Genomic DNA, 8,755 nt, shown 5'->3' on the forward strand with positions numbered 1-8,755 from the left:
CGTGCTGAGTTCACTGGTGCTTTTATTTTTGCTCTATCTTAATTAGATCAAAAGTTATAAGCGAAAAACGTTTGACGTGTTTTTAGCGAAATTTTTACATTTATACCCCCCCCCCCCCTCAAAAAACCCTAAATATTGACCTAGAGCAACCAAATTTGCACAGGGGCGAGAACTCTAGGGGAACCACCTACCTATCAAATTTGGTGTTTCCAGGTGCCATAGGAGCCAATCGCAAGGGGGGGGTCGCATCGACCCCCCCCCCTGCCAGGCGTTGTTATGAAAAATGCCCTGTCAGGGCGAGGGTTAAGAGATAGAAGCCTGACTTTTCGTATAGCTGCTTCTCTATCCTTTCTTGATGTCTACTGAAAATTTCAAGTTTCTGTGGTTTTTGGTTTCGGAGATATGACCTGTTTTTCAGGTCATACCTATCATGACCCAAATGACCAATTCTCAACATCTAGTGCGTTGGCTATGGGCCTTGTGAGCTTTTGACACATCGATTCGTTAGGCGGCACAGGCGGACATCGATAGCAGCGCCTCTATCGGTCACTATGGAAAGCTGGGCTGTAGGCGACGAAATACCGGCTGAGTTGTCACACGTTGAGTAGGTTTATAGACATCCGTCTTGTGAAAAGTTGAACTTTTGCCTTCAATATTTCTACAGGCAATTTTAGAAGTGTCTTCACATGGATTACAAAACCGTTTAGATTATTGTATTCACTTCAAGCCTTCCCTATTGTTCTTGACGATGATGCGGGAACTATTTCTAAGTAGTGTTTCTAGCTTAGTAAAAGAACATACTGTGCAAACGATGAAAAAAGCATAAATGGAAGATTTTAAATGCAATTTTCTCTAGCAATTAACCCGCGACCTGGTGGGGGGGGGGCTATTTTTTGCCCCCCCCCTCGGACTTTTCGATATATCTCCAGAACCGCTGCGCCGATCGTCACCAAACTTTCAGTACCCTCCCGGACATCAATTTCACACATTGTGACCAAAATTTTTTCCAAATGCTATGATAGGTTGGCCGGAAATGACGTCAGAGTGACGTCATGTTCTGCCGTTTTCGACCCAAAAAAGGGTTTCGCGGGAAGAGCTGTCAGGCCTATAGCTTTGCGAATACAGAAAAATGATAAGACATAAAAGCTGTAGATTGGACAGGGCTACAAAACTGCTGTCTCGGATTTTTGAAATTTTTGGATTTTGACCCCCAAAAATCAAAAAAATAGATTTTTTGGATATAATAATAGAAAAATCAAAAAAAAATTGAATTTCGCAAAAACCGGATTATATGTGATAGTCCTTACCGCCTTCCATCCACATACCAAATTTGAGATTGATACCTCTTTTTTTGGCGAAGTTATAGCGAAAAAACTGTTCAAAATTGATGACGTCAAATTTTCAAACTCAATTTTTAGCAATTCTAGACCCCGTAGCGCAAAACAAAGACCACCATTAGACTCCCCGTGACGAGCTGCATCGAATCAATACCCATTTTATGCAAAACTATCAACTTTAAAATTTGACCTTTTTTGGCCTGACCTTGACCTGACCTTGACTTGAACTTCACCAGAAAGTGACCTAAGCCGTACCTGATAGTCTTATAACCAACACCATTGAGTTGAAAATGAAAAATTGGCCATAAAACATGTATCACACAACCTTAGTAAAGTTGGGCTCATGTGACCTGACCTGTGACCCTTGGTGACCTGACCTGTGACCTGACCTGGTATTGCTGTGACCTCTAATAGCAACATATCTACTAGGCAACTGACGCCCTACCGCTGATTCTCGACAAAATGCGTTTTCCTCGGTGTTATAACGCATTCCCTAGAAGACCCGTGAACGGTGAAACCTTTCATCTTTGACCTGACCTGTGACGTCATCGGTGACCCCGAGGTCAATGAAATTTGGTTTCCTTCGACAAATTTGACAGGCCTTTCGAACGCCGTTTGAATTTTGCCGATCCGTCCAGTAGTTTTGGAGATACGAGGGGGGGGGGCAAAAAATAGCCCCCCCCCCACCAGGTCGCGTTATAAACAGACCCCACCAGGGCGCGGGTTAATGGTAAATTCTCTACAGATCAAGGAAAAGGTGCATGCTAACTGATACTTTAAAGTTCTTGGGGCCAGTTGTTTTCTTCTTTTGTTACGTCGCCCCAATGGCCGCGAATACACTTGTGATAACGCCTATCGTTCGGCCTTTTTTGCCAGCCTTACCTCCCACCTATCATGGAACATGATGTTCGACGATGTACAGATGTCAAAGTCAGGGTCAAGGTCAACCTAAGTCATCTAAAATAATTGCGTTTTAGGCAAGCTGAACTTACTTTTGGTGAAGTTCTTTGACTGCATTTTTGGTAAAAGCTTCTCAGATCATGATTTTATGTAATATGGAAACATAAACAATCGGTGCACACATCAGTATACACACACACCCACACGCACAGACATACAAGCACATATCATTGACCTTTACCTAACTTGACCTGAAATGACCTCAGCAGCAAAAACCTGGTCGGATAGTGTGACAAAGAGGTTTTAGCTTGCTTGGCACCACAAAACGGCATCGTCATCGGTATATGATGAGCAGCGCACTTGATATTCAACGGTGACCCAAAACAGCAACATTTTCTAGTTGGACCTGACCTGGAAGGTCAATGACTGACCTGAGAAGGTAAAACTGGGTATCAATGGATTCGTCTCATCCCAAAGAATCTTTTTGGCCTTTACCGCGAAGGTCGATCTCCAGCAGGAACGAAATGGCACAACACAGGAACGGAACGTACTACCGCAGCGTCGTCCGATACTCAATATTTCACACAGAAATGTGGGAAGTATTGAATGGCCAGCTGTATTTACTTAGTCCTCCTACCTAAAAAGTGACCTATTCCAGGTAGCACCGATATTTCATAGACGGATACGTAGGGTAGACCGGGGCAAGTCGCCCCGCCGAGGTAAAACGCCTCACCGATGTTTCTCGGAACTGGCAGAGTTCTGGGGAAACATCCTCTCTTCTATAAAACGTGCACTATACGATCATTATATGAGCAGACCGGAAAGAAATTGTGATGACTCTTTCGGGAGATATAGCCAAAAATGTGTTTTTTGAGTGATTTTTATGTTTTGTTGTCAGATTATGCATCATGGCGTTCTTTTATGGTCCACATCAGGTTAACGACTTTTATGTATTTTGAACAACTATTGTCTAACGCTTATCATGCCGGGCTGGTTCTTGTTAAATTATGTCTTGCTGGAGTGCAAAGCGTTGTTCTCTGACCGAACTACGTGATGGGGTAAAACGCCCCAGTAGGTCGCGGGGCAAAAAGCCCCATGGGGCGTTTTACCTCATGTGTTGTTCGGGCTACCCACTTTCTAATGTTCGGTAGCTGGCGAACAGTAAGTTTCTATGCCTTTATGTGTATTTTTCTCAGCAACTGGATGGCAAAGGAAGTATTCTGTAAGCATTAAATGCATTGCAATAATTTATTATTTGGTCTTATGAGGCAGGTGAAAGACATACAATAGTGTCATAGCTGAACACCTGACAGGATGGAATGTGCTAACTTCAGAGCCGTGCCTCCAGAGGTCTAACGGACCTCTCACATAAGATTAAGCCAACTACCATGTTAAATCTGTAATCTAAAGTATGGGGCTACTTGCCCCAGGCCGTGGGGCGTTTTGCCCTGGGGTTCGGGCAAAATGCCCCATTTGCAGTTGCTTCACAAATCACTTCCTAGCTTGGAGTCCGATCATAAGTGAATGAATTTGAGGGGTGCAATAAAGTAAAATGTCTAAAGAACGCATTGAGCACAAATTTGGCCTTCCAGGTGATGTGGGACAAAATTTATGCAGCAAAATAAATTATCTGGGGCGTCTTGCCCCAGGATACCCTACTGTTGTGTAGCTAGCAAAGTTGCTCAGCACACATGCTAAAAGCATCTCCCGACATTGCCCCCAATGTAGAAACTGCACACGGCATGCACCGCTCTGCAGCACCGCGCTGATAGTGCAGCTGACCCCCCCCCTTCACTACCCCCCCCCCCTCGGCGGACAGTGGAGGGGACCGTGAGTCACCACCGCCACTGGGGAGCGGGGTCCGAGGCTGGTCACGGTCCGCAGACTCGACCCGTTGCCGTTTATATACACTACCGATAATATATTTGAGAGGTGCGGCCAAACCGGGGCCGAGTATTGCCAGGGCCGGATCAGCTGGCTATCCGACAGATCACCAAGGCCGATTTGGCAGTCAATTCTACGACCGATCAGCGCCTCCAGACACTCCAGGGTGACGCAGGAGCTATGACGTTCCTACTGTGACGTCACTAGTGTGACGTCACACTTACCACACTAGTGACGTCACCATGATGTGTCCAAGACTGGCGGACGGGTACGATACTCGGTCAGACACTGAACTGCCAACGACCACTGACAAACAGTTGCCCGATGACCGCAGTCGGACACCAGTTCCTACTGCTTCGGACCGCTCCAACCCACATGGTGTGTCAAAAGTGGAAATAGCCGGTGCGCCGTCTGGCAACCCGGCAGCCCGCCGCCATAGGGAAATTCATGCTTTTTGTCGCTTTTTCGCTCCTTATGAGTCACTTGATCTAACCAGAGCTTAACTAGGAACGAGGCGGGTCACTTGGACGTATTCGGGAGCCGAATACGGTGTTTTGGAGCCAATACCTGGGAAACCCTACCCGCCCAATGCGAGTTTTTAAGAGTCTGCATGCCCAAATTAACGTTGAGCGCGGCCGTTTTCGGTCGGTTTTCCGCGACCTTGTGGCGAAATCGCCTTATTTATTCAACCAGGGTGGGCTAATTCGCTTAACTAGGAATGAGGCGTTGAAGAGAATTATTCAAGGAATAGAGCTGTGCAAAAATATTTTTTGTATTGTTAAAACTGTATCCGCCCTCGAACGATAAATATTGTTGACCCATCAGGAACACATCCCCTGGAATGCGTTTGGACTTGGCTGGATCTAATATTAGCGAGTATCTGCTAATGCAGTTTCTTGGCTTACACAGTACGCACACAAGCATACATACTTCCTGCCCTTGGTTATCCCTCACTTGAATGAAAATTTTGCTATAATAACTATTCCAAGCAGTTAACAGGTTTTAGTGCAGTGCCAAGTCGGAACCGTTCAGCGCCGCCAGTCTCCCAGGCGGCGCGAACGGCCGCCGCCGGCCGCCGCGCCGCCGCTCTGGCAGGGTGTTTGACTTCATATCTCTGTTGCTAGAAAAGTTGTGGATCGATTTACTTGATTCTTGCATGAAAAGATCCGCCATTCAATTCTTAGCAGATAGCGAAAATTTGACGTCAATTGCACGATCCGCTGCCCATATTGTGGTACTGCCATCTATTGACAAGGCTGGCGAACTAAAGCCGGGCGGCTATTTCCACTTTTGACACACCATGACCAGCCGCTGGGGGCGTAAAGTTACCCCCTTACGTTTTGGGTCATATCACCCGAACCTGATAAGATGTGAACTTGAAACTTCGCAGGGCGTATTTTAACCCATTTACGCCCTTCGTTGCGTTTTCGCAACGCAAGCAAGCGTCGACGTGATCGAAGCTTGAGAAGTGTGTAAAAGAGACTAACCGATGAGACAAATTTCAGCGTGCGTAGCATGGTTGTGCGCATGATGCTACGCAGTAACAAGTCTGTGCGGCCGGTAAGTTACTGCCTAGAGCTCCCAGAGGGAAGTCGAAGGTTTTGTGAGTGATGACGTCACGAAAACCAAGATAAGTAGGCTAAGTGCTTAATAATATCGTAATGCAAATTGTGTAAACATACTCGGCAGAGTCCCTACAATAGCGTAGATATGCATTTTGTTAACCCGGCCGGGCCCGGGGGGTAATCCCAACCACCGCAGCCCGGGGGGGGGCGTTTTTCGCCCCCCCTGTCTAACTCCGTAAATAAGGGAGCTACGGAAACAAAAGCGATACCAAACGAAAGGTCCTTACGAGACGATTCTAATGCACCTAAAATTTTTGACCTCAGGTCAATTTTCAAGGTCAGAGGTCAAGGTCAAAGGCCAAAACCGGCACATGTGTAGTGATCTCAAAGTAAGGCTTCTAGAGGACGGCAGGCTGCATCAAACCGGCAAAATTGGGTGTCAAACGAAAGAAGAGAATCTGAGGATTCTGAAAATGTGCTCCAAATCAAAGGTCAAGGTCAAGGTCACGCTCAAAATTGACCTCAAACCTGGCACTTTTTCGCACATCTTGCGTGCTAACTTCCAAGATGTTTTGAAATGTTTTGAGGCTTATCAGTTCCCTATTTGTGGTCCATCTTACGATACAAGGCTGCTCAAAGGTCAAGGTCACAGAAGAGTATCCCTGCTAGAGGCTATTTCACTGATTCAAGTTAGTAATAATAAATAAGACAATTTTGCCATCCGGAAGCTCTAAATGAAGGCTTAGAGGAAAAAAGATGCCAGATTCGTGATCAGCGGGTACAAATCCATCATAAACGACCTTTCATGTGTCAAGGTCAACCAGAGGTCATTCGAGGTCACATGAGGTCAACATGAAACTTGAACTTTTCCGAACAAAATATATATCATTCGACGCGGCTTGACAAGGCGAATGCGATGGTACCACTGCCGTAGCTCTAGGACCATTTTTGTCGAAGTTATTTGCGAAAAACTAAAACCACATTTCGGGGTCGTTGACCTGACCTCTGACCTCAGGTCACCAAAACTATTTTTCTATTTTTCTTTAGGTCAAACGCTACACAGCCGTGCTCGTAATTTGTCTTTATCTCTAAAACTCTATTTTTAGCAGCTATTTGAAGTTTGCGTCTGTGACGCCGATTTTTGCCGTGCAGGGGTCTAGAAAAATGGACCTTGTGACGTCATCAAGGGGGCTAGGTCCAAATTTTTTACTTCAGAAGATGTCAAATTGATGGGAGAAAAGGTACTGAAAGTTTCGCCTTCCTAACCCTAAGCGTTCGGGAGTTATCGCAAATATTCGCCAGGGGGGGCGAAAAACGCCCCCCCCGGGCCCGCGAGGGTTAAGAAATAATGCTACAAAAAGGGTTTGTGACTATTTTCAAATATGACTACGGTCGCGTTGCGGGAACGCAACGAAGGGCACATCGGAAAGACAGCGGTGTTGCGAAAACGCAACGATGGGCACATTGGCAGGGTAGCGGTAGTATGAATATCAACAATAGACTTCACTCGTGATACGCTGTGGGTTCTCTCTTTCTCTCCCCCATCTTCCTCCCTCTCCTCCTCGTTCCCCAACTCTCTCTCTCTCTCTCTCTCTCTCTCTCTCTCTCTCTCTCTCTCTCTCTCTCTCTCTCTCTCTCTCTCTCTCTCTCTCTCTCTCTCTCTCTCTCCCTCTGTGTGTGTGTGTGTGTCGCTCTCTCTATCTCTCTCTTTCTTTCTCTATCTCATTTTGTAGCTATGAGGCTGTAGCGGCGGAACATCTTCAATTAAGGGGGGGGGCACTGCCGACTTTTGGTCCCATTCTTTCCATTTCCATTTCCATGCAACGCCTATAGGGATAATGTTAAAATGGCAAAATCAAGGGGGCACGGTGCCCCGGTGCCTCCTCCCCCCCCCCCCCCCGCTCCGCCGCCTATGCCATGAGGGACGTGTAGAGGTATGTTTAGTGCAAGGTGCGTTCGCACGTAAAATGTTGCGACACATTTCATATTTGCTGGCTCAAACAGCCACAAACACTCCTTTCTTTTTCTCTCGCAGATTATCGGCCTCGGGCTGTTCGTTCACTAAGCAATGTGTTCCCATGCATCTGAAAATAGCATGGTAGGAAAAGGACCCAGGCATCAAACGGTCGGCAATGCTAACGGAGCTGAGAGATAATCAGGTCCTTTGGAAATTGGATCTACTTTGTACATTGTGCATAAATAATGAATAACGGGGATGTATTCTGGTATCAGGCGACAGATAGGCATCGCCATTCTCTGGATAGAATCTGCTGACTACCAACATTTACGTTAGAAAAGATAACTGAGGGTCGGCAAATAGTGGGATAGGCCCCCTCTGGGGGTAGCTGAGCCCTTTGGCAGGGGTGATGAGGGCGGACCTGGGAAAATAATAATTTTTAGGATTCATAACTCGCATAGATTCATAAGCTGCTTGATGTGGAGTATACGCTTGTTTTCTTACTTCGATAGGCTTTTTATCTAATCAGACCATTTTTAGAGCTAGCAGGATTATTGGAATTAGGGGAGACATTTGTCTGACCGGACACGGTTAATCGTAGACTGGAGACTGAGCCCAGCCAATGGGCAGGCCACCCATGACCCACCCCCTTCCCCCCTCCCAAGCACTCACTGCACCCGGCTACAGGCGCGCTCCTATGTGAGCTGCCCGATTGCGATATACGTTACCGGTCCAGCCCGGAACAGGGAGTCGAGGCGTGGAGGAGGATTCAACTATCCTGAAGACGGAAAGGACGGATTGACGTCGAATCACCATTCTGTCCTGGCATTGTCTCGAGAAAGAGGTTACACGTGAAGGTCGCTGAGAGCGGGGCCATGGAAATTTTGGATTAGGTGTAAACATGATAAACTGGGAGGCGATTTGTTATGATGCGCTATAACGCCTTGCACGGGTAATCTGTGAGAGCCGGATCGGTTCATTTTTTCTCGTTTTTGCTGAGAGTGGGTGCGACTAACCTGCAATGGAATTCAACTTTACTCCTAGGAGGGTGGTTAACGATCATTGCGGATACGCGTATACGTGAGGCTTACTCCCAACCTCCGTTTAATTGT

Source organism: Amphibalanus amphitrite, unplaced genomic scaffold (assembly GCF_019059575.1).
Source record: "Amphibalanus amphitrite isolate SeventyFive unplaced genomic scaffold, NRLGWU_Aamphi_draft 001237F_arrow, whole genome shotgun sequence".
Lineage (NCBI taxonomy): Eukaryota > Metazoa > Arthropoda > Thecostraca > Balanomorpha > Balanidae > Amphibalanus > Amphibalanus amphitrite.